Genomic DNA, 25,683 nt, shown 5'->3' on the forward strand with positions numbered 1-25,683 from the left:
GCTACATTACCCAAACCCTGCCCTCGTGCTAGAGGCAGGCCGCTCTCAGCTGGTCGCAGCACGGAACAGGCGGCACCTGCAGATCACCAGGCCTCTGCCGGGCACAACGCTGCCAGAGCTACCGGCAGCAGGAGGTTTGGCAACGACAGAGCCACTTTATTCCAAGCAACGGTACGATTAAGTTAACTTTTATTCATGATATTAGCTAGCTTACATTTAAGAGCAAGAGAACGGCACTGGGAGTTACTTTGATTCGTAACAGGCAGCTACTAAGAAGCGAGGAGGGAAGTTTTCCCAATTTTTATTTTATTTTTATTTTTTGGAGATGTTCTTCCATCATTTCACAAAGCCCAAGGAGTCAGTAAAAGCACACTTTAGGTCCTTAAGAAAGCAGATCCACGTACCACCTCAACAATCTCATAAAAGAGACAAGCCCAAATGAAAGCATTGTCTATTTCCCAAGTATCTGGACCCCGGCCTTCCTCATCTTGGCTTTTATCGCTAGCAAACAGCCCCGGTGATAACGGTGAGGCTGAGGACAGCTGCCTAGAGAGGCGGCAGGGACTGCTGAACACAGTATGAACTCAAACACAAGCCTCACCACAGCAAATTCAAAAGCCAGAGCAGTTTTTCCGCCCGTGGTAGCCCAGGACCATAATTTTCCTTCCTGCCTTCCACCTCCTGAACTTCCTGCCATCCTGTTTGGGGAACTCCTCCGTCCCTGGCCATGAAGGGCAGAAAGCAGCCATCACACAGGCGTGAGCGCTCCGCAGCCCTTCCAGCACGCCCAGAGGGCTGGGCCAGCCCCTCCAAGTTATCGCAGTCGGGCTCTGCAGGGCAGCAGTGCCCTACACACCACGGCTCTGCCAAGGGGCACCCTCCCTGCCCCGCTGCTCCTGGCTCCGCACAACGCAGGCGCTGGTACCGGGCCAAGACTGAGCATCCGTGTCCTCAGAAGGCAGGGGGAGGGAGAGAACTGCTCAGCGCTGCCTCTGAGAGAAGAGAGCCAACAATTACAGTGGATGACATCTTTGCATGTAAAAAACCTTTGAGACGTTAACGTTTGTCAGCCCCAGCTCTGCATCTCCCCCAGAGCCTGTCCCCTGAGCCCCAGGAAAAAGCAGCAGGGTGCTCAAAGCAATGGGGAGCACAGGCCAAAAGGGTGACATGAAACGAAAAATGGCTCAAGAAGCTTGTTCCACATGCAGAGGAAATTACTGGGATGGACAGAAAGTAGTACTGAAAAAGTCCACCTGAAAGAAGAGCACGAAACAACTGCCTAAGAGGCGTCACGGTCACCACAGCTGCTGGCTCCACAAGCCACAGGGATGCCCTTGGCCGCTGCTGATGGGGCAGCAAAAGGGACAAGAGGGCTCAAAAATCCTCGAAGGGCTAGCAGCTGGGGGGCAGTCACCTCCCAAGGGCTTGGGAGACCCTAAACCACCCCAACAGGAGCATCTCTGCCCACATCCCCTGCTCCCACCTCATGCGGTAGCTCCTCACCAGCGGCTGATTAAAGCTTGCGCTGACATCTGAGGACTCAGAGGCAAATCGAAAACCCTACACTTCTTAATCTGATTCATGCTTTTTTAATGACTGGAGTTGGTATCATGCGGAAAGCATCTTTTGCAAGACAGTACTTTGACCACTGCTGTTCATAAATATAAAAAGACTTGCTAATGCTTTGCTAAACTCCTCACAGAAGTATTTATATCAGCACCCCTCTATTTTTTCCAGCAATAATCTAATTCATGTGCCTCTTATCTTAGCTATGAAACAGAATGTTAAATCCAAGATCACAGCTCATTTAGATAAATGGGATTGGGCACATCCAGCAAATCATTCCTGCTGTGACATTTCTACTATTGACAGAGTTATTTCCAGACCCAGCGTGGGCAGGGAACTGGGAGGACTCGCACACTTCAGCACAGTCCCTGCCCCTCTTTGAGGTTAAACAGGAACGGCCAAATTTTCAGAAGGGCCTGTACCTGGGTCTGGACACGTGTTAATAAGCGTTCTGGCAGCCTTTCCCAGAAATAACCTTCAGCAGTTACCTAGAAACATAATCCATCAAAATAAACCTCATCAAAAAAAAAAAAAAGAACTTTTCAGTGGTAGATTGCATTCGAGCTATATACAGAAGAATTAGTACCCAAACTAGAGCCATTGATCAAGGAAATGGAGCAAATTAATTTCAAGATTATTTTCTTAGACAGTTCATATATAATCACAAACAGCGCTGGCTGAAAGCTTCCCTTCCATCATTCTTTGTTACTCGACCTCAGTCCTTAAGAGCAAACCCAAACCTCAAAGGACCTGAGAGCACCCAGGGGAACCTCAACACCTGGTAGGTGATGGCCTGAAGCGAGCCTATTGCTCTGGAGCTTAATGCCCAAATTGTTGAGAGCAGATTAACCCATCTAGTCGAGTAAACCGAAAGTTCTCCTTCAGCATAGGGCCATTCCCCTTTTCTCTAGGGCTCCTTCCCCACGTTCCTTTCTAATCTGAATAAATATGGTATTTGCATCTCCCTCCTCTTACCCTCTTTTTTTCATATAAAAAAAAGGCAAACACGACTGCTGGGATGATGCAGATACAGCACGAAGATTTTCTTCAGATCCTCGGAGCGCTCCTGATCTGCATATTGATTTTTAGTCATCATTCTTCACAAACAAACTGGATACGCAGGAGGGTTTGTCAATCGATCTGCTGGAGCAGCTTTCTGCCTGCTCACAGCCAGCGGGGCCGGGCACGGGGAGTGAAGCAGACTCACCGTGGCAGCAGGCTCTGCAGTACGAGAAGTGGCGCTTTTTGGATCACTTCCACTTGAAGCTTTCGAGCCGACACGCAGTCAGAAGTGGTCGCAGCCGGTCAGCCGCACCCGTCACAGCGCTTTCAGCGCTAGGGTTATCTCACTGATAACCTGCAGGCACCCCGGGGACAGCCGAGCCACGTGCACATCCCCACGCTGATGTTTCACGGGACATAAACCAAACTTGGCTGCAGCACGCGATTTCCCAGCATCGCTCCCGAGCACTGCGCGAGACGTGCTCCGCTCGGTCTTCAGCAGGGAAACCGGCACTGATTTAGGGGAGCGGACGTGCTTCGTATACAGATGCAACACAACTGCTTGCTAATACCATTAACAGCTGTACACCTTCCTAAGAACCAGATTTTGAGCCAAAGGAAGCACACCTCACTATTAAGACAAGGATCTCTGTACCACATGCTGCAGAAATTAAGTTATTCCTAAATCAGGGAGCTGGTACTCCACCAAGACCCACCACGGGTGGTCTGCTTCTAGGAATTTAACTGCTGTGGGCCAGTCAAAAAGACGCACGATCTCAGGATTTCCGTACATTCTCTTACTCGGGTAGAATTCACGCTCTAACCCTTCTCTGCAATAAGCACTTACTGGCTCTGGATACACGGCCAGCCCCTGCTGCCCGTCCGTCGGCTCGGAGGGAGGTGTGGTGGCTCCACCTATCTAAAGTCCTAGGGCGGGTTCTGCTCAAGTCTATGGAGTTTTGCTTCTGGCCTCAGTAGCAGTGCAATAAGACTCTAAACAGGTCCACCAACAATAACGTAGGGCAACCTGAAATGAGTGCAAGAAACCAGTACTAGGAAAGAGAAGCTCCAAGGAGCACAGTTTCTGCAAATAAGGGTGTTTTCTATGCAATAACAAGAAGTTAACATCCCTCTTATCTGCGTAACACCAAACATCCTTTGCTTCCCAAAGGCTTTAAGGCAGCAGTTTTCAGTTACCTTTCCCCCACCTCTACCTCCCCTGGCATTACTGCTCTTCCTGGGAAGCCTGCTGGCAGCCCCTGGGAGGTCTCACTGGAAACTGTGAATTAAATACTTGGTTGTCCTGGCTCTTTCACAGTTAGAAGGACATTTAACAAGTTAAACCCACATTTATTTCCGTCTTACCAGCAGAGTTTTGGATGACTAATCAAAAGACTGAATATATTCTGAAGATCTAATTCCCCCTTCACTATTTATACTAGTCAATGTCACTTTGACACGATGCTGGCTTTCGACTGCAGCAAACTTTCCCACTTAACAGCCCCATAAAACGAATGTACTCTTACAAGCAGACAGAAGTGCTTTTCGCTCCATCTCTCCCTCTCCCGAGTCAGCTCCAACTGTCACCAAAACCACAGTAAGCATTTTCCTTCTTGGGAACTCTGTGTTCTTGCAGTAATATTCAGTGGACCAGAAGAGTCTGGCATCAGAAAAATATCTGATTTCTTGGACTAACTGCCAGAGAACCTGTCTTGGCCAGATAGTTATTACTACCAAGAACTAAAAATTCAGCTGAGTAGGTTAAAGACGCCCTCGGCAACTAATACTGGCATTGCAAACAGTGATCAAGCATTCAGCCACTGCAGATACAGCTTCGGGGCCTATGACTGCTCCTTAAAGAGCATTTCTTCCTGCAGTTTTTTGTAAACGTGAGCAAAACGTTCACTTTGTAAGTTAGTGTAAAGATGTGCAGAACTCCCAGCCGTGAATCGCTACCCCTACTTCAGTAAAAAGAAAAGCAGTCAATAGCTGTGCAAGAACCTTTCACGTTTTTTTTTTATCTGTTTTCAGATTCGAACCGGTATTTTGGCTTAAATCAGACTAAGCATTTAAATCAAGATTGAATTTATTATTTTTGTGCAGTTTGTAGCACCTTAGACCTACCTTGAAGTACCGACCCTGGGAGCATCCTGCACATCTTCCCCTGCAGGGAAGAGAGCTGCTGCGCTCAGATGGCGAACAGCTTGCCCATGCGTCCTTTGGCTGTGGCAGGGACCGCTACCTCTGGGCAGCGCTAAGGAATAAGAAATAACTGGCTTGTAGGAGTCAGAACAGATACAAACTGGTTTCCTAAAAATCTGCTCAAGGCAAGTTTCTCCCAGATCATTTCAACCATGTTTTCACGTCCCGAAGACTGCGCTTGTGTGTTGGAAAAGATGGAAACCATCTCTGAAAACTTCCCAGCAAGTCACGTCTCCACCCTGATCTGTCTCTCTAAGGAGCCTTCAATCACTTCATGAACCATCCCTTTCTACCATGCTGCTAAGGCATCATGAAAGCGAGTCTGCAAGCACGTGTCCTGCTGCCTGTCCCCTTCAGGAAGGGTCCTACCCCACTTCACGGGAAGGCTGCCATTGGGAATTTTATCACAAATTACATAGCACCTCCTCTGTGCTATGCCCAGGACAACCTTCTCTACAGAGCTTTTCCATGAGGGGTCGTTCATCAGGTCTTATTTTTTTAAAAAAGAATCTGGGCCAAGTCATCCCTGCTGTAGCTTTAATGACGTCAATGAGCTACAGCAGGGGTGAAATTGGGCCATTATTTTTTTTTATGTCCATATGTCACGTGCCCATTAAAGAAAAAAATGCAAAAGAAGATCAAGCAAGAAGAGTTATTGAATCAAAAGACTATCCTGTGCAAAGATTAACATCTAGATGTGGAAAGTTTCTCTTTTGTTCCTGCTGTGCATTTCTGAATGTAATAGTTTATGGAAAAAGAAATACTTCTGTAGTGTCAAGGTAAATGCAAGCTCTGTAGTGACAAATTATATTCACATTTTATATCCTGTTTTGATAAAAGTAACAAAAAAAATCTTTACCAGGAAAAGGCTCTTCAAAACTCAACAGAAGAAGTGACACAGTTGCCAGTAACTCTTCATTTCTCCCCAGTAAGCCAACATTAATCATACTCTGCATACCACCAGCCAGTAATAAAGGCCGCTGGACCTTGTTTTGAGCTCATTTCTTAGTAAAACCTAACCAGGATTGTACAAATGTCAAAATCAAAAAATATGAAACAGAAGTCTAAACCTAAGCAGTGTTTTCTGTGAACGCTCAAAGCCTTGAACACCAACGTGGAAAGGAACACAGCTGGGGAGACCAAGCCCGCCAGATGTAGGGCACCAGGCGTGAAACGCAGCCGTAGCAGCCACCGCAACCCATCTGCCTGCTGCCAATCGGGGCAGAATCGCAAACCGCACCGCATGCCTGGAGCGGGTGTGCGCAATGTATTTTCCACTGACCGTGCCCCAGACCATCGGGTCCTGCCCCAGGCTGTCAGCAACGACTCAGACTGGCCAAACCACAAGATGCATCACAGCCAGCGAGACCCACGGGCAGAAATTCTCAGCCCCGTATTTAAAAGCCCACTTTACTCACATGCTCAAAGGTCACTTAACATATTAATGCTGTTCACTCATGATGAACAGCAGTAAAATTACTCACCAATATGCTTACAGAATCCTGTCAATATGCCTTTAAAGCTAGACATTTTTTTCGGAAGCATCCAGGAACAGCACCAGATCACAGGAGCGTGGTGTCCAGAACCTCTCCCTTGTAGGTGAGTTTTCATTCAAAGCTTAATAGGAGATTCCTCTGAAATGCTTGATTCTAATTCTCCAACTCTCAGCTTTACTCAAAGACTGTCTTTCTTTTTCTCCAACTGCTTTCACTTATAATAATGAGTTGTTTTCCTCACAATAAACCAGAACAATTTGGGGTTTTGCTTTTTTTTTGATCCCTGACCCCCCCCACCATTCCAGCACCAGAATCAAAATAACTTGAGATGGAGAACGTGTGACCTCCCAAGCCTTTATTTACAGTATCACAAACCACAAGGGAAGGATCTGTCCGAGTTTTCCAGCTGGAATGGGAACAGCAGGGAGAAACGTGCTCTCGCTTTTGCGGCCGTGATATTTAACACATCACAGGGAAGGAGGATGGGGAAGGGGAGGAGAATTAGAAGCACGTAACGATGCCATGGAAATATTGGATGAAGAGGTCTCAGTCAGGCATGTAGGTTCATGTGATTACATCCTATCAACCCAGAAATAAACAGCTTTATGCATGCAAATATAATTACAAAGCCATTCTGACACATTTAATGGTGCTGCTTCTTGACTTCTCTGTTACACAAGATCTGAAGATACAGAGCCTTCTGGACCTCACCAGCCCTGAATTTTTATTAGATCTCTAATGATCTCTCTTCATGCTGCCACCCCCCAAACTGCTACAACAAAGCCTTCATCAAAAACAAGAAGCCTAGAAGCAGTGGAATCTGCCTCAGCTATTTAAACAGCGCAGACAAACACAAGCGAACGAGGTTTAGGTCTATAGAAAGTTACTTGCAGCAGGAAACCGTCAGTTTGTGGTTAGAGCCACACCAGTGTTACAGCTCTTTCCTCCCAGTTAAATACGCATGTCCAAACAGTTCCTCACGTCTAGGGCTTCTATTATAAAAAGGAAGAAAATGACCGAGGAGAAAAAAAAAAGAAAAACCACCCTAGATCCACCAGAAACTTCACGTCAGACCATTCAGGAGACTACCTTTTTTTCATAGGGATATTTCTGTGCCTTTCCAAATATTTACGACCTGGACTGTCAGGTCTAACTCAGCTCACCTGTAACCACCTCCTACCCGTACAAGGCCCCCAGTCCCCCTCCCTGACCTGCTAGCAGCCTGGCCCCATAACATGTGCCACCCTAACCCGTAACCTTTACACACTGAGGTACGGGAACACCGCGCTTGTAGTGCTGTTATGCTGCCAAACAGGGTTGCCCTCCTTGCCGGTACGGCAGCAGCGCTCACCCAGCTTTCTGAAGTGTTATCACCTCGATCTAACTGTACAGTGTTTTGCAGTATGCAAAGGATCCAACTTGATGACAGATTGCACAGAATTCAGTCGGTTTCCTTAAAGCCAGCCCTCACAAGGGGTACTACTGTCATGTCACAGGTCATGCACCAAGGCCCCCGACAAGCACAGGGCAGAGAAAAAGTAAAATTTTGCCCCAGTTTGTCTCCACGTAGAAGAGTACAGGGCTCTGGGAGAGGAAAGCCAGGCTCTGCCTCTTCTGACGGGGAGGCACTCACTCATCCCATCCAGCTTCTGCTCTTGCAGGAAGGGAGGAGACAGAGGCAGTGCAGTGTCCCTGACAGCTGGAGGCAGGATGCTGAGGGATGGTGCAGGCGCCTCCGCGGCTGCATCAGCACCCTCCACCTCCCCTTACCATGCTTCTTCCACAAGCCGGCTTCTCGCTGCGGTCCCACAGCCACGATAGGAGCATCACAGGCGTTCAGACCCTGCTCTGCCTTTCTGCTTGTGCCAGGGATTCAGGTCACTTCCCTGGTTTTTGAAATAATTCCATGCAAAATACTCCCAGGGATGAATTCCAGAGGACCGTCCTCCCGTTATTTTTGCTGGGTCCTGCTTCAAAGCCTCCGGGCTGCACAGGGACGTTGACAGAATGCTACAGCATTTTCCTGCGCTGTGGAGATTGTTATTCAGCCCTTTGTTTTCACGAATGCTGCATTCCCTCATGATGTTTAAAACCCATTTTTCTTATGTTCCTCACCTGCCAATCCAGGGACATTACTTGCTCTCCAGCAATGCAAGCGGCACGGATTCGTTTCGCTGGGAACAACACTGAAGGCACTTTCCCCTCACCTGCCCAGGCTCTCAACAACCACTCGGGCACCTCTTGGAGAGGAAGATCAGCCCTGCGGAGTGCTGAGTCCTTCAGGCAAGTGAAAAGTGCCATGCCACAGTCCCAAAGCAAAGCGAACCTTAAACATCGCTAAGGATTAAGGTTCTTTGCTGTTGCCGTTAATCCAGAGAAATGCTCTCCTCTGCAACACCCTACAGGGGAGCAAGGGGACATCGAGTGATCTGTGGCAAGGGAGGCATAGTTTTTGAGACAGAGATGTCCTCCCTCAGCACGGGAGCACAAATTCACATGGCAATTAATGCCACTACATCAACTCCTCTGGTAAAGCTGCTGACAGCGGCGTCTGTTCCCGGAGAGACCTGTCCACAGCTCCACCACAGGGCTGCAGTGGGCAGAAGAGAAGCTGCCGAGCTCTCTCAAGAGAAAATTAGGTATCCCACCGAGGGACAAGCTGCAGCATTGTGAGCAGCCTACTCGAGCCAGCCCTGGGCTCTGCTGATGCTAAGAGAGGCTTCAGGAAGGGAATCAACACGGGGAAGGGTAATGAATTCACTGGGAGCCAATTTGCTGACAGGAGATAATTAAAGTATTCAAGTGACCCTTAATTTTCAAGGATTTCAGGTATTGCATGTTAATACAAAGCCGGTGTCACTGTGGTTTCAGCATAACTGCTGCAACTCAGAAACGCGTTTTCAATTTCTCTGGATTTCCTCAGTCTGATGTGTGAGCAGTCTCAGATCCAAACTCATTTACCCCTTCTCTGCTCTTCCCTGCAACCCATTACTCTTACACCAAAAGTTGGGAATTTTGAGTTTTAGCATCCTGCAGCAAAACTGCAAAATTGCTACATCACCGTGTCACTGCAAAGAGAAACCTTTGGTGGAGTTAACAGTTAAAAACACTTTTTGACAGAGGGGAAGAAAATAAGTGGCAAGAAACTCAATGGAGGAAAGTAAGACGCAGAACTACCCATTCTGCTAGTCTAAAGGCTGACACCCCATCTACTGAAAAAAATTCCTGTTCAGCCACTAATTTTGTGCACAGATTTAGGAGTGTGATACACATTTCTAGAACTCACACAAAGGAGGTTTAGTGGGAGCTGGAGACGCACACAGTGAACCCACAAGCAATACTTCAGAGGTTAGAGCACAAGGGAGTAGCAGGTACATACATTCATAAAAAGAAAAAAAACTCTTAAGATTTACTTCTCAAAAAAAAAAACACACATGGTACTCACTTCCCCATCTACACTCTACTATGGAAGTTTTGCATGGCAATCCTCTTGAAACATAAAGCAAGTTAGAAGTTCGGACATGGGGAAAAAAAAAAGGGAGGTAGAAATTAACAGCAACGTTATGGCAGCACCAGAGGCTGCATGCTGTTTATTTCAGTACAAATAAAATGCAATAAGGTTAAGTGTTGTGTTTGGTGTTTTTTTTCGGGGGGGAGACCCACAAAATATTTAAGTACACACACAAAGTTTATGTTAATTGCACATCCTGCACAGCCATTTCCCCTTTTGATCTATTTATTTGAAAGATTTAGAACAAACAAGAACACTGACTGAGCAGAAAAAGGTGGGGAGCATGAGTTTTCCTCAAAAAGAGGTTTATCACCAACACATATCTACATAATTTAAGCCAACCATGTCCTGTAACTGCCAAGCCCTTCTCAAAGGCAACTCGTACAGCCATTCTTCCAGACTCCATTTTATCACGTTTCCCCTCGGCGCATATTCAAGTGGAACCCAAGCTAAGGTTAATCCCCTCTCTCGCCAGCAAGCTAGTATCCACCAGCCTCATTACCATTCTCCCTAGTAACATGTAAATGTTTTCTTTTTCTAGTATAGGAGAGAAAGAACAGCCATCCAGCTGAACTGCCAGAACCTACCTTCTGCAAAAAATCTCTCTAGATGCTTCTGAATGCAGGAGGGAGCAAAGACAGCAGTGCTGGAAAAGGATGTCACTGTTGGTCCACATGTGTCAACATCCTAAAGAAAGATAAAGCACAGTTGCTTAACTGCTTTGCCCATGGGAAATCAACAGCAAGAATAAAGCTGCATTATTTTCACAGTTATACCATGCTAATGGCTCCTATGCAAACAACATACAGCTACAACATTTTATAATTGCACATCAGAGTTGCTCTGCAGACATCCCTCCGGTATGTCAGAAATTCAATACGTGATGGTAGGCGGCAATGAGCACCTCAGGGATTTAAAGTGCGTTCCAAGCTATGAGTCATCGCCATCTCTAACTCATGGAAATTTAAAAAAAAAGAAAAGAAAAAAGAGAAGAAAAACACACACACACCGCACTGACCACTCGTTTGCTCTCTCTGCACAATATCACAGCTTCCCCCCAAAGCACTTCCCTTTTAAGTAGCTTTTCGTGAATGCTTTTCACGAAGGGGAAACCACCACAGACCTCACTCCAGAGGAAAATTAAAAAAAATAATAATCATTAAAATCAAAAAGAAGAAAAAAATCAACACAGCAGCATTCTTCCAGACAGCTCCCCGGGGAGCGGGCAGGATCCCACGTCCCAGCAGCGGAACCGGAGACGGAGCTGCCTCCGCAGCCACCCCCAGTCCTCTCGCCGCGGCGGGGCCAGGCCCGCAGGACGGCGAGGGCAGGGTAGGAAGGAGCAGCACCCACACAGCTCAGAGCTGAGAGACGCCAGGCCGAGGTGGCCCCTTACGCCTCGTCTCGCCGCCACCGGCTTCCCTTCAGGGCTGCTTTTGTCAGGGGAGCCGAGGGCCGGGGGGCACTTGCATGGTTTGCCTCGCCGGGCCGGGCAGCACGCTGCTTCTCTGCAGGGTTCCTCCGGGCAGAGTCCCGTCGTTACCAGCAACCTCAGGGAACTATTTTTAATGCTGCTTTTACAGCATCTGGTGAGCACTTCGGGTCACACACGCACACACGTGCTCCCCCCTCTTAAATCCTCCCAAGGACGTTCAAGATCCTTTAGGTCTTCTTAATTTCCTTGGCCTTTATTTCTGCCTTCGGTCTTGTCCTCGGTCCCTCTGCCCCTGCTGTCACCCAGGTGGGGGGAAGGGAAGCAGGACAAGGGACCGGAGCACCTGCAGCCTCCCCCTGATGCCAGGGGGCCGCAATATTCCTGTCCATTTTGAGGACGGGCGCAGCCATCCCTCCTGACAGCAGGAGCTGTGGTTTGCACTGCAACATGCAAATCCAGGTCCGCACGCAGGCAAAAAGGCCCGGACTTGAAATGCCAACAAGAACAAGGCCTCTTCCCTTCCCTCGCACACTCCACGGGGAGAAAAGCAGTGCTAGCACGGCCAGGGACCAGCTGAGTACCTCTCAGTGCAACCCCTCTGCTGGGACCCAGATCCAACCTGTAAGACCAGCACCCAGAGACAAAGGGTTACAAAAAAATATGACACCAGCACACTGCTTCATGAACCAAAGGACCTGGAACCTTTGGAAAACACGGGTACCTTTAGCTGTGACACCCCGCTTCAGTCGACAGATTTAGGTCTCATCAAGACTTAAAAAAATAATAATGTAAAAAGTGGGATTGCTCTTTACGCTTGTACCTTCCTGCACAGCAACGCCAAAAAATAAAAGTGCTTGCACGGGTCAGATTCATCCTGGAGGAAGAGCAAGCATGAGTAACATTTCGGGACCATTAATCTCGGAGATCTCACCAAGAGCAAGCAGCCAGACAGCTTAAAAATATATTTAGTCCACAAATGCTTATTAACGTCATTTGCTGATTCACAGCTGAGCCAGTCGCACGGGGCCCAAACGGCGCTTCTGCTTTCCCAGCCCGGGCAAAAAATAAAATAAAAAACATTGAAATGGCTGGACATCAAGTGGCTGAACCTCCAAACCTTCTGCAATGCAACTATTAGCTCACGCACACAGCACGGAGGCGATACTCACACCACACGATGATATTAAAGGACTTCCTTAGCTTTGTCAGGCACTCCGGAAGGTGGAAACACCAAGTATTGCCCGCCAAGCTATCCAGGATGGCCTGCAAATCAACGCTGGCAATCGCACGGCCAACGATGCGGCGTCACACGCTCACTAGATGGCCGCAGTGCTGGGTTACACAGATGAATTTGTCTTCCGTCCCTTCACTGACTGCAGTTCTTCCCCAACACTAATGTGGTCCAGAGCAGATCACATTTAAAACTGACTCTGGAGGCTTACAACAAGACAACCAGTGAATAATTACTATTCTTAAAATTATACCTTGAAATCAACTTAAGAACTACTTGACAGAAGATTTGGTAGATATAAACCTCTGTAAGGCAGGTTTCAGGTCTCCGCTCTTTGGGGAGGACATAAACCCGCTGAATTCTCATGGAATTCCCAAGTCAAAAAAATTTCAAAATGGAAGTTTAGAAGGGTTTATTCCCCTACTAGTATACGTGATGCAATGATTTAAAGCCCAAAGGATTTTTTTTCCCTAAATCACTTATTCAAATCTGTACGATGGAGATATATTTAAATATAAAATTTTATTCTCGCTTTGCATTTGAACTTGTGCTTTCCTGGAAAAGAGTTTAGTCAAATTCTTCATTTTAACCACTCTAACACACCGATCTGTAAATAAACAGGAATCCTCACACTCCCTTTCTTTTTTAAGAGGATTAATTATATTCACAAGGTTTTACAGACCAACATACATCTAGCCAGATCGGGTCTTCCTATTTTTACTGTTTCTCAATAATTCACTCCTCAGCTGCATCAGGATTTGCTAATGTCCATTCCACGCTTGCCTTCACCAGGTAGACAAGTTTATAAAGACGCTGGATACGCCAGAGAATATCCTCCCACAGGGCACATCCACCGCACCGTACGGTTAAACGGCTATTTTATTTACACGGTGCCAGCCCAGAGCCTCATCTCAGCAGCTCTGCAAAGCAAAGTGCACTTCTCGGAACGAGCAGGGGCGTGTAAGAACAGGTTTCGGTGTTCAGTTGACCCATCACGGGGACGACCCTGAAGGTCTCACCACGCGGCTACACAAAACTGCACGGGCGGCCACGAAACCTCCTCAGTTTTCAAGCAAAGCCATCTTCCTACCTGCTTCAGCCTTTCTCGTTTCGGGGTTGGGTTTCTTCCCTTTTTTGGAGGTTGGGGAAGGATGACAAACTTTCTTATTTTCAGTGACAGCGAGTCTGAAATGATTACTCCAAACAGAAAGAGCTCTCTATGCACTTGCTGACTGTACCGAAATCAAAAGTGATTAAAAGCAAAGCATTTCTGAGCAACAGAAACCGAAACTACACCCTTTGGAAAAATGTAAACACCAGCATTTTCTCTACAGTAAACACTGAAAGGAACAGATAATGAATGGAGCCTAGGACATTATGACACAGATATACACCTCCTTTTTCTGGAATAATCACACAGAATTCACCTTCATTGCATGCCCAAGTCAGCACTTTTTAAACCCACTGCAGCTTGCAGAGGCCTCGCTGATGCTATTCTTACTTTTATTTTTAGGCGTGAGAACAGCTTACCAACTCAAAATTTAAACTTAAGTGTTATGCTTAAATCTTAAAATTAAATAGTAAGGCCCTTATAGATCAGTAGTAGTTAACCCTGCCCACATTTCAGACACATGTAGTGGTACGTGGTAATCAAATACAAATTAAAACTGCTTCTGCTCCATAACTGCACTTCTGAAACCCGGGGACCTCGGGTCCCTGTTAAACAGGGGGCACGGTTGTCCAAAGCAACCGAATAAAACCATTTAGAAGTGCAAGTTAACGCAAGAGTTCCCAAAAAAGCTAGAAAAGTATTGTTATTCCGGGTCATCAGCAGAAGAGGATCAGTACAGGCTTCCTCCCTTTGGGCAAGCTTCTCTCCAAGGAAGTCCTGGGGAGCTGGGGTGGCTCGGAGCTGAACCCACAGCGATCACATCTGGCCCTGGAGCAGCCCCATGCACACCACATGAGGGAAGTGAAAGATGCAGCTGTCGGCAGACAGATTCACATGAAAATGCACTGTGCGAGAAGGATGAGGTGCTACCCAGCAGGTGGCAAGCAGCTCATTTTTAGCTGAAACATCAAAAACACTGCTCTACACTGGTAGAACTGGCATTCGCCTTTCCAAGGAGGACGATTAATTGCAAGATGCTTTCTCCTGGCTTCTGAAGGCTTGTCTGCTTAACCAAAGCATTGCACTCCAGTTACCAGTCCTCCTCCTAAGTCAGTGCCACCACTAAAACGCTTCATACTGGTGGGCCGGGCAGAGCCCCCACCCTGCCATGCCTGGACAAACACTCGGTGACGACCCCAGAGCAGCACACGCTGGCCTCGTGCCCAAGAGCAGAGACCTGCATAAATCCAGCCACATCCGCACGTGCAGCAGCCCTTGCCCTAGGAAATACCCAGGCTCAAAACTGCTCCTAGCAAATGCTACAGCTGCTTGAGCTCAGCCGACTGCCTTTGTACCATCTGCGTTACTGATTACTTAGCCCTAAAAAGTGTCAGCTGTGCTCACACCCTGCCTGCCCACGGCTCGCAAGCACCAGTTTCAGACCATGGGGAGTCAGAGGAGTCCTTCATCCTCAGTGACGGTGTTTTCCCTTCTCACATCAGTTAGTCACCCTAAAACAATAAGGGGATATAAACGAGCGACTAAAAAGCAACAAAGCAGGGAGAAATAATATCAAAATCCTGAATAACTCTGTAATCACATGAAAAGGCTCCAGGATGTGCCAGGAAACAGAGGAAATTAATGAACAAGGAAGACAAACACAGCAGTTAACTAGAAAATATGAGCAGCTCAGAAAGGCGCCCAGATAACTCTTCCCACCTGATGCCTGTGGCACCTGCCCCCTCCAAAGCGCCCCGAGGTGGCATTTCCCCAAGGAGCACCAGGTCCTGGCCTCGCTGCCAGCAGCCAGCCCCAAGGGGAGGGAGAGAAAGCAAACAGCGAAAAGGTTTCCAGAAACGCTCTGGATGTCCCTATAGCTGTGAAAAGCTTTTCACCTGCAAAACCCCCACCCTCCTCCAAGGAAATGCATCAAATACACGTACGCAGCTCCACTCTCCGTCACCCAGTAAGGTGGGAAGGGTTCAGGTGTGTCACCACACACCAAAACCTGCTCCCCACACCCCCCCCAGAACACCTCACCTCCCCAGACAGGCGCCGACCTTCTGCCTCCACGGCAGGATCCCAGGAACCTCAAACAGCAGCATCTGCACCGCGCGGGCATGGCATTGCCCTGAGGTGGGCCCTCACGGATTCAGACCTTAAAAGCTGCTTTTACAGGCATTTATTTACAGCCAGGCTCCCAACTCCCCTCTGCGAGCAGTATAACCCGGGTGATTTTTTCCACGAGTGAAAGCACAGAAGTGGAGGAAGGGAGAAAAGCCTCGTGGTGGGCTCAGCACCTGCGGATGCTGAATACACTTGATGTGTTATGCACGAGAACGCTACCACCACGTAAAGATTTCTAAATGAATCGGCCAGACAGGGTCTCTACAGCCTGCTTCAGGAGGACTTCATCCCCACACCAAATATTTGGATCCAGCCCCACGCTTTATGTTACTTTCCAGTCATTTCTACTGCGTGGATTTCCAGCAGAGAACTCTGCATCAGCTTCCACCTTGCCCTTTCCCACATAAACGTGGCAATTAACAAAGAAATTAGTCAACTATGCAGCATTTCACCTTAAATAAAGTGGCTCAAGCAATAATACACCATTTAATCCGTACTTGACAGCCAGGGAAGAAACATTGTGTCTCAGTAACAGGCTTAGAGAGGGTTCAAAATCCATTCTGTAGGCCTTGATGGAAGCCTGTCCTTGTCAACGAAAGCCACAATCCATAATAATTCTCAGCATTGTGCTTTTATCCTCCTTTTTATCAGAGCTCATCTGCTGATCAATGAGGAGTCCCATGGAATAGCACTTTGAATTTCAATGTCAACACAGCAGTACTGTGGTAATGATTGAAAATATTTACATATTGCCTCATTGATCGTGGGGTGTTCTTTTCCAACCATCTGGCTACTGGGCACTCTTTTTTTTTTTCAGGGCTTTAAGCAGTTATAAAGCAGGTTATTTGAATGTCTTCGGAGCTGATGTCCAGCGTTGCACCTGAACCAGGCTCTCCTGTCATTTTTAACCCGAAATATTAGCAGTAGCATTGATCCATTTCATCGCATCTCAAGGGAGGAAAGAATTCTCCTAAGGAGAACAAAACGAAAAAGCCCGCAGACACCTGCTCCGAGCCTACCGGAGCGCTATGCCAATTCAGCTACAAGGTCTCATTTTTAATGTGACTCAAGGGTGTCACCACTTTGACAACAGATGAGTCAAATGGAAATATGTCACTCATTCTGCACTCTTTGCCAGCCTCGAGATAAAGCAGCCCTGGAAGGTTTGTTTTTTCCACCTCCAGATGGAAAACCTTCTGATCGCTGCAGTGCCGAGCCCCTGGGCTCTGGAGCACGTGGCTGTGCTTACACCACCTTTAGGAACTGCTCGAGTTGTCCAAGCCAGGCGGCTCAGGCCACTCGCTGCCACGCAGGCTGCAAGGACGAAGCCTTGATGAGCACCCAGGAGCCTTCCTCACCTTCCTGGGCTGGGGTCTGCACGCCCAGACCCACCAAGTGATCCCCGGCCGCAGCAGGCTGCTCACCGCCCCACCGGACACGCAGACCTGGGCTACACGCAAGAAACTGCAATGAGAAACAGGAATTTAACCTCAAGAAAACCCAGACAAAAGCAAAAAGGAGGAAACATGGGAACAGAGGTGCTCTGAGCAATGTGGTCACATTCTGCACGCTGCACCAAGCCCTGGCCACAACACTGCTTGTGCCGTGCTAGCTCCTGCCTCGCTGGTCCCAGCTTTCCAAATATATCTTAAAAAAAAAAGCTTTGAAAAGCTCATCTGCGTACAATCTCCTGCAAAGTTTAGCAGCAGGCTAAATGAAACGCGCGGGAACGACTGACATCTACAAGTTTGCTGCAGGAGGCCTCTGCAGAGGGCTGGGTAGGAATATTAAGAAGGCGGTTCTCAAACAGTTGTTGAGCTGATTTCAAGGCTTTTTTTGATGGCTCCAAGCCTGTTTATAATCAGGAGGAGACTCTCTGAGCTGCTGGTGCCATACACTTGATTTAGGAAAAAAGGAGATCTAAAAGTCAAATTATCTTCTGCCTTAAACCAGGAACAGGAATCGTCTCTCAATACCGTTCAGCTGATGATTCTGATAATGATGTTTAAGATAAAACATTCTGATCTCTTCTTCAGTTCTACTTTACCAACAAGGAGTAAAACAATTTTTTTTCTGGTTTGTTTACGAGACACGAACTGATAAACTTTGCTACCCAGGGTCTTCCCCCTGCCATCCTCGCCCCGACACAGCGATGCTGCATTTCCAGTACTAGTATTTCCGAGCAGAGCCTCAAATACCAAAGCATGCCCCCTCAGCACGGCAAGTCCAACCATCTCTGCTCTTCTGACCGAAGTGATGCCTTCAAACTGGGAGGCCAACACGCAGGAGCTGTCCTGAAGCATCAGCCTGTTAAGTAGGCTTACCCCATTTACTTCCCTCAGACGGCGACAGTGTGTCAGATAAACGTGCCCTCTTGAAGTGCCTATTTATAGCAATTAAATGTAAACAAAAAGCAGCATTAGAAGTGGTTTTCTAGTCCCGAAACAGAGGACACATTGTGTCCACGCTGAATGCGTTTTTAAGGATATTCACTGAAGGACGTTTACCATCTGTTGAAGTTAAAACCTGGAACAACGTTTTACAATCCAGATACATGTTAGACAAACAATGGGTCCCAAGAGCCTGGATAAATGATGCTTGAAAACAATGAAGAGAGGGAAAACAAACGAGCTGTTTGCTCTTCTCATTTTCCTTCACTTTGCTTTAGTGGAGTTGTACAAGGTGCCTAAAAGCCCCCTGCCAGCCCTACCCAAAAAATACGAGCCCACCTGGAAACTGGGTCCATCCACCTGGTGCTGGCCCACACGCCAGAGCCACTGGGATTTTTACTGCCCCTTCTCCCAAGTCGCGCCCTGCAGCATCTCCCACGCCTGCTGCTGGTTATCCTTGCTCAAAACAGAAGCCATCTTCCATCTCTCTTTGTAAAAAGCCCGGGAAGTCAGGCACAGGGAGTGCTATAAAGGAGATGAGGATGACAGAGAAAAAGCAAGCGTGAGGCCTTCCTCCCCCTTCTGTTCCTTCCCACCAAATATCTCCGAGTTATTTACATCCTCACGTCCCGAACTCCCCCTCCACTTTCACAGCTTGCAGTTAACCGTGTGCTGCTGGAGATAACACATGGTTAGCTTTCAGCATGTTTAGGCTAGAACACCCTCCGAACGTAACGCCAGGTCGCCAAGCCCACAGAGGGAAGTATTTCCAGCTGCAGAGACTGAGGAGAAGCGCGGGACAGAACCACGAGGCTCTGTCTCCCCAGCACCCGAAGGGAACCAACCCACTCAGCGCAGTAGGTTGACTAACAGCTTGGGAACGCCTACAATTGGTTCTCAACCTCAGATCCAGCAAAAAAAAAAAAAGATGTAAATATTTAGATTTCGATTTCATCGGATATGATAAATATAAAATGCCTATTTCCTTTGTTAAAAAGAAAAGGAAGGAAAGTAGCACTAACGTAGGTAAACCACCCACACAGGCAAAGCGATTCCAGATTCCATGGTGTTTCTACCTGGAGGAGGTTACCTACGTTACAGTACCAATCTTAAACCAAATTATAATCCCAAGTGAAGTTGTACCCCGTGCATTGGACATACATAAAGCATAATTACACCCATGCCCACATGTAAACACACAAGCAAAACCCTTGGTTGCTCACTGCAGGCAGCCAGTGCCTGACGGTCCCTACCTGCGCAGAGAAGCCAGGGCCCTTTGGGGTTCCCGGTGTCGCCACCGCTCTGCCTCCATCCCAAACCAGCTGCAGGAGCCCCAGGGGCAATCACCGAGCCCCGCAGCAGATTTGTGGTGGCCAGCCTGGACCAGACACACAGGAGAAACCGAACTACAGCTTACCACAGCTGTGCTATAAGAGCCTGAATCCTTCCACAGCCTTTTAAAGCACCTAATGGAATTACAGCCCCACCACGCAGCCAGGTTAACAGTCATGCAAATTGCAAACTTTGCTGGAGCTGCAGATAACAGGGCCTCACCCCAAACGACCAAGATATGCCCAGGCACTCGACGTGCCAACGTGATTACACGTTCCTGCCTTCCAAATTAGTTATTGCTCTGTTAACAAGGAACGCCTTCAGGTCATTGCTCCGCGGGTTAAATCAGCTAATACGCCTGAATTGGTGTCCCGGGCTCGGTGCTTCTTACATAAGTGCCAGAGATCCAAACAAATCACAGCTCACGTCCCGGACCGTCACAAGAACCGCTGCCACGAGGATGGACCAGGAAACTCGCAGCTGATCGCTCGCTGCTCCCATTCCTGAGCACCCACGGCAGCGATGAAGCTGCCTGCCCAGCTGACACCATGCCCCCTCTCACCACTGGCTTGCCCTGGCCCCAGCCAGGCTGTGCCAAGTGAGGAAAGAAGCCCGAGGAGAAAGCCCCCCCGTGAACCCAAGCTGCATGAAGGCACAGAAAGGATGAGGCGAATCCCTTTCCCTCGTGGTGCTGAGGGAGGCTCTGCAGCCTCAGCTTGTCCGCTTTGCTGCAGAGGGGAGCTGTAAGGGTCCTGCTCGCTGTGCTCACCTGGCAAACACAACCGAGTCGGGACCAAACCCCACACGGAGCCCTCCTTACCCAGAGCGTTCAGCACTCAGATTATTTTTTTTGTGTGAAAAACACTGAGGTCCGCAAGGATGCGGGTTTCGGGATGCTGTAAGCCCTTCAGATCTACCTGAGCGAGATCTCCTGGAGGCTGCATAAAAATGCTTAAAAAACCCGGCGAAAAGTCTCCTGTGGAGTCCTCAGGCACTAACTGAGCTGGGGGAAGCTTTAGAGCAGCCGCAAAGGGTTACATTGGCTGCTCGGCCGCCCACGCTGCTGCCCTGACAGCTCTGCTCTGCCCAGCCTCTGCATCAGCCGAGGGTTTGCCTTCCTCCCAGCCTCTGCGGCGCGGCTGCAGGCAGCGTGCTGCCCCACGGCAGCCCTGACCCCAACGAGCTTACGTTGAGCCCAGCACGCCCGGCCGCGCTGCAGCCTTCGGCAGCCTCGCCACCATCCCCGGCGTGCTGCAGCCCGCACGTGGAGACGCTGCTGGACCGCTTGGGAACAGGCGCCGCGGTGCAGCTCCTGAATTCTTCGCTGCAGAGCCAGCACCGAGGTGCTGGGGGTTCCGGGGGATGCTGACTGCGTCTCCTCCTGCTCTTCTTTTAATTTAAAATTAAAGATGAATGAAAGCTTTCCTCTTATTATTTATTAATTTTAAAAAATTCATTCACAGTTACACCTGCGAAAGCCCTCACCTGCAGAAAACACGCGATCACTCACGACTTCAGGCGCCCTGTGCACGGACTTGGCACTGCGCTGACCGAAACCCCCCGATGTGACAGGATCTGAGCTAGCTCCGTGCTAAATCGCGCTGCTGTTCCTGCATTAACAAATGATATTTACATGTTCCTGTTTTGTTCACTTAAAGTTTCACAGAACTCTTGGCACAGACGCTACCAAGAGAGAAGCCACGTTCCCTTTCAGGTCGTGGGTGAGCTCACGCTCAGACTCCTCAGCCCCAGCACAATGTTGTGGTGTGTGGATTTCCTCCAACATCCAGGAAACAAAGTTAAAAATAAAGTGTTTTATTTATTCCCTTCCTCGCCCCTCACCCTCCAATTACTCCATTTCCATTCACTTTGGCTACTACAGAATATTGTTGAATATAAGATGCTTTTGGGCTCAAAATTAAATTTAGACATATCTCACTAATTTGGGGATAAACAGAAATATTAATTGCATCGTATCTATATCAGCCAGCTTTAAAATTAAATTAGAAGATATCTTCACCATTTAGAGAAGCTGACTACTAAGAAAACCATGGTTTTCTTACATTGCTTTTTGTTTCTAAGAAAATTAAAATCAAAGAAATAAAGAAATTGATATTCGTTCCTCCTCCCTTCTCAAAGCAAGGCACGTCTTTCGTAGAAGCCTGAAGAAAAACTGCCAAAAATTGTTTCTCAATGGATCGTGCCTGTCCTAGAACTGGTCGCTGTCATGAATAAGCGAGAATGGCATGAGTCAAGCGACATCCAGGAGTCAGCAGCAGCTTTCATTTGCCATTTTCTGAGGCTTTCCAGTCAGGCTGCCAAGAAAAAAAACTGAATGGCAAGATTTTTATTTGGGTGTGAGGGGGACATTAATGCTGGCTTGGACCGATGGAAGGCACCTTCTTTATATGACCTTGCTTGAAGGATGTGATGCTCTGCGGCCAATTTGCAGAAGCAGTAACAAATTTTGAATTTAAAAAAAAATATGAAGAGAGACTATCTAAATTCAAAACCCCCCAGCACCACTGTCAGTTATAAGTTTTGAGAATTTCTTTAAAAAATAAAAAATAAAAAAAATCAGGACAAGGTCTTTCCAAACTGGTTGCTGTCAACTAAAATGAGAAGTTAGATAAAACTCCCACATGCCAGATGGTAAATCACAATAAACGCTTGGGCTGTTAGATGCACAACAAGCAGCAAGTGCATTGAAATGCACCATCAGAAGCAAGCCCGAAATAGAAAGGATATTTTAATAAAAAGTTATAATCTGGGGGAAAGTTCCTTGTTGAGCTCACCAGAAGCAAAAGTCCTGCACCGAGGGCTTCTTGCTTTCCTCACCACCTCATGTAACTAATGATTTTAGCAGAGTTATCTCAGGCTACTGTCAGCAAGAGCCTCGGAGTTCCCTATTTAGACATCACTTTTGACCCTTTCTGCCAAGTTACTTAAAAATACTGTTAAAGGATACCAGAAATTTGTTTACTCAAACCATTACTGTTTCCTGAACACAGATGCAAGAAAAAGTTATATTAAGAAGATAAACAGCTGCTACTGTATGCTGTTTAAATGGCAACAAAAGCATCTAAGGGCCATAAAGGGAATAGTAAGGGAATTAAAACGCATTTTTATGCATGAAGATGGCTAACATCCGTACATTCATTAAAGTGGTATCAACCATGCTTTTAATTAAAAGTTAGTGACAGAAACTTAAATATGATTAATGAAATCTAACAGCCTACCAGAAGTCAGCTCTATCAAAAGCAAGAAGCACAACAAGCGGCGTTTCCAGCCCTTGCTCGTTTCCCGTCCCTCTCGGAGATGCTGCCACAAGCAGAATATATCGCAAGGACGACAAAGCAGCATTCCTGTGAAAAACACCAAGCTAGGGCAAGTCTGCAACCCTGCTTTCATGCTTGGTCATTCTTGATTTTGTGTATCCCAAGGAGGCATTTCAGGTACCGAGCAGCCCAGGGCCAAGCCGAGGAGCTGGTGACCTGTCAGAATAGCCAGCTACACAGCAACCTCTCGAACGTCGCAGGCACGAGGTCTGCAAAGGACAGGAAAGGCTGTCCTACAAACACCAGCCTCCTACTCAACAGTGGAAAAAATCACTCAGAAGCCAGCGCTGAACTCTGTGACACAGTCAGTCTTCTTGTGTTACTTGGGGGCACAACACAGTCACGACAAAAATAAACTACACGATAAAAATACAGCGCAAGCAAAAAGACTAGACACGGGGAGGGAATCAGTATGCGAAAAGGAGTCTACAAACCATGTATGTTTCAACACGAGACCAAACCACTGCCCATTTAAGTCACAATACCTGTGAAAGCTGATCTGTGACCACTGCCCTACTGAACTATTGTCCCGTGCAGAGCCAAGCATTTGCAGATTATGTCTTCGAAAGACTTAGGCCTTTTTTTGGCATCATATTATCTACTTTGCTGCTTCCAGAGCATATAGAAGATGGAAGTTCTTACTTCAGAGCAGTTATTAACAAAGGAAGAAGTTGTTTTTGTGTGGTTTTTCTTTTAAATGCACAATTTGAATAAACTTTGTCTCAGCCACAGCGTTTCAACATAAAACGTTGATCGGACTGCGTTGCGTGGCTGACTGCACAGGGCACTGCTCTGCACAGGGAGATGGGCTCCTCGCTCCTGGCTCTGCTCACGATGCTGCAGCCCAGCACACGCACCTCGGCACGCTCCTCCGTGCTTCTGCTGCTTCTTCAGTGAAGCAAGAAGGGGTTGGGGAGGTGAAGGAAGTGACATTAACCCTCCTGCAGCTGGGCAGGGAGCTAGAATTGCTCATGCTGTAGTCTGCTGGGACGGGGCAGCAATGAACGCTTCAGAACCAAGCCCAGGGTTGTTCAGGGGCACCAACACCAGGCCCTTTTTGTCAGGCGGAGAGGCAACAAGGGGCCGCCAGGCCCAGCAGCCTCCCAGCAGAGGGATCTCTTCTTGTAGCCCATCAGCCGGCTACAGAACAGCACCGCTGCTTGTTCTGAAGGGAAAACCTCTCCCTCCCAGCCTCTCCGGTGCAGACACCGCCTCAGGAGCCTGGCCGATGTCCCCAGCCACTCACCCAGCAGTTCAGTGACCACCGGGGGTGCCTAAGGCCCAGAAACCCATGAGGATCTTCCCAGGCTCTATCTCAAAGGCGTTCCTCCTGCACGGCTGCTGCAGGTCTGCCCCCTGCTCTCCTGAGGCAGACCCCACAGGCACGGGCAGCACCTTCATCCTCTCCTCACAGCATACTTTGGGGACTCTTGGGCTGCCGCCACCCTGACCCTTCCCGACAACACCCGGTGCCTTGCCAAGAACTAAATTCAGGTAAATTCAAAACCCAGGAGAAGTGCTAACTGAGAAATCAGGATGAGGAGGGCCATAGCCAGAGTGAAGCACCTCACAGGGCATGCTACGGCCTCATGCCTGGTGTGCCTGAGGGCTGCCCTGACACCCAGTGCAGTTCCGTGCGGCCACGACCCCACACTGAGGGTGCCCCTCTGCCGAGCGTGGCAGGGGGATCGCGGCCGGGCACTGAGGAGAAGGGCAGCTCCTGCTCCCCGCCAGCACTGAGGGGAAGGCTGGGGCACAACCAAACCGCTCTGACGCACCGGCGGGCCGTGTCCAAGCAAGGTTACCCTCGCTTCCCAATTTCACGTGAAACAACCGAAAGCCGAGGCACAGCGCTGCTATGGCTGCGGCGCCAGGCGCATCCCTCCCCTGTCATTTCTTCCGATATTCGGGAAACTTTCCCCGCCGAAGCATCCCGCTGACCGCAGGAGGCGACCAGCGCGTCCCATCCCAGCCCATCCCCGTCCCCCCGACCCCGCGGCACCCCCGGGAGCCACCGGCCGGGCACCCCCCGGCGCCGCGGCCCGCAGGGGCCGTTCCTCCACCGGCCGCCTCAGCCCCGCCGAGGCCCCGGGGAGGAGCCCGCCGAGGCGAGCCGAGCCGAGCCCAGCCGCCCCGGCCCCTCGGGGGGAGGCTGCAGCCGCCCCTCGGGCCCGGCCTTTCCCTCCTCGCCCTCCCCTCGGTTCCAGCCCCCCTCCCGCAGCGAGGCACGGCCCCGGTGCCCGCCAGGTGCCGGTGCCCGCCCCGCCGCCTCCCCCCCCTCCCCGGTTCCTCACGCACCGGCTGCTCCCGGCCGCGGTTCCCGCTGCCGATGCCGCCGCGGCTCGGCGGCTGCCTACGAGTCGCTGCGTGCCGACATGCCGGCGCTCCGCTGGCATAATCCCCCGGCGAGGGTGGGCCGGGAGCGGGCGGCGGCGGCGGCTCCTCGCTCGCTCGTTCCCTCGCCCGCCGGGAGCTGCGGGGGGGAGAGAGGCGGGCGGGCTGCCGCAGCTCGGCGCTGCGGGGCGGGGAAAGCAGCGGGGAAGGCGAAAAGCCTCAGCGCACCGCCGCTGCCCCAGCCCCTGCCCCTGCCCCTGCCGCACGGTTTTATTCCCCAGCCCGAGCCGTGCCCACCGCCGCGGGGAGCCGCCACTTCCTTCGGCGGGCCGGAGCTCTCGCACGGCGGGCGGCTGAGGGGGGGGGGGGGGGCGCCGCCTGCCGGCCGCGGCTCGCCCCGCTCCGCCGGGAGCCGGGAGGTGGAGGCGGGGGGGGGGAAGCCCAGGAACGCGGCCCTCCGGGCTGGGGGAGACGGGGTCACACCTGAGGCTTCGGTCCCTCCAAACTCTGGGGGGGAAAATCAGGGTTTTGACTATTTCTTGCATTCAAAAATCTCGGAGGAACAGCAGCAACGTTGGCTGTTTTAACTTTTAAACTGTTGTCAGTTG

General features: G+C 49.3%; 1 protein-coding gene across 14 annotated transcripts in view; it reads right to left on the reverse strand.

Annotated features, from left to right (window-relative positions):
• PITPNM2 (phosphatidylinositol transfer protein membrane associated 2) overlaps nt 1–25,442 on the reverse strand; it is a 132,286-nt gene extending 106,844 nt beyond the window's left edge. For 3 of the 14 annotated variants that reach the window (XM_080558870.1, XM_080558869.1, XM_080558863.1), the window contains exons 1-2: nt 25,040–25,440; nt 10,365–10,464 (exon numbers count right to left, since the gene is read on the reverse strand). The gene's annotated coding sequence lies outside the window, so the exon portion shown is untranslated. Of the gene's footprint in view, nt 1–10,364; nt 10,465–12,381; nt 12,650–13,533; nt 18,359–18,410; nt 18,597–19,324; nt 24,955–25,039 lie in introns of those variants that run through there. The other 11 variants (XM_080558871.1, XM_080558874.1, XM_080558876.1 and 8 more) reach the window with 11 other exon arrangements.
• Between the last annotated feature and the right edge of the window lie 241 nt (nt 25,443–25,683).

Source organism: Anser brachyrhynchus (genome assembly GCF_964034855.1).
Source record: "Anser brachyrhynchus genome assembly, chromosome: 17".
NCBI classification, from domain to species: Eukaryota; Metazoa; Chordata; class Aves; order Anseriformes; family Anatidae; genus Anser; species Anser brachyrhynchus.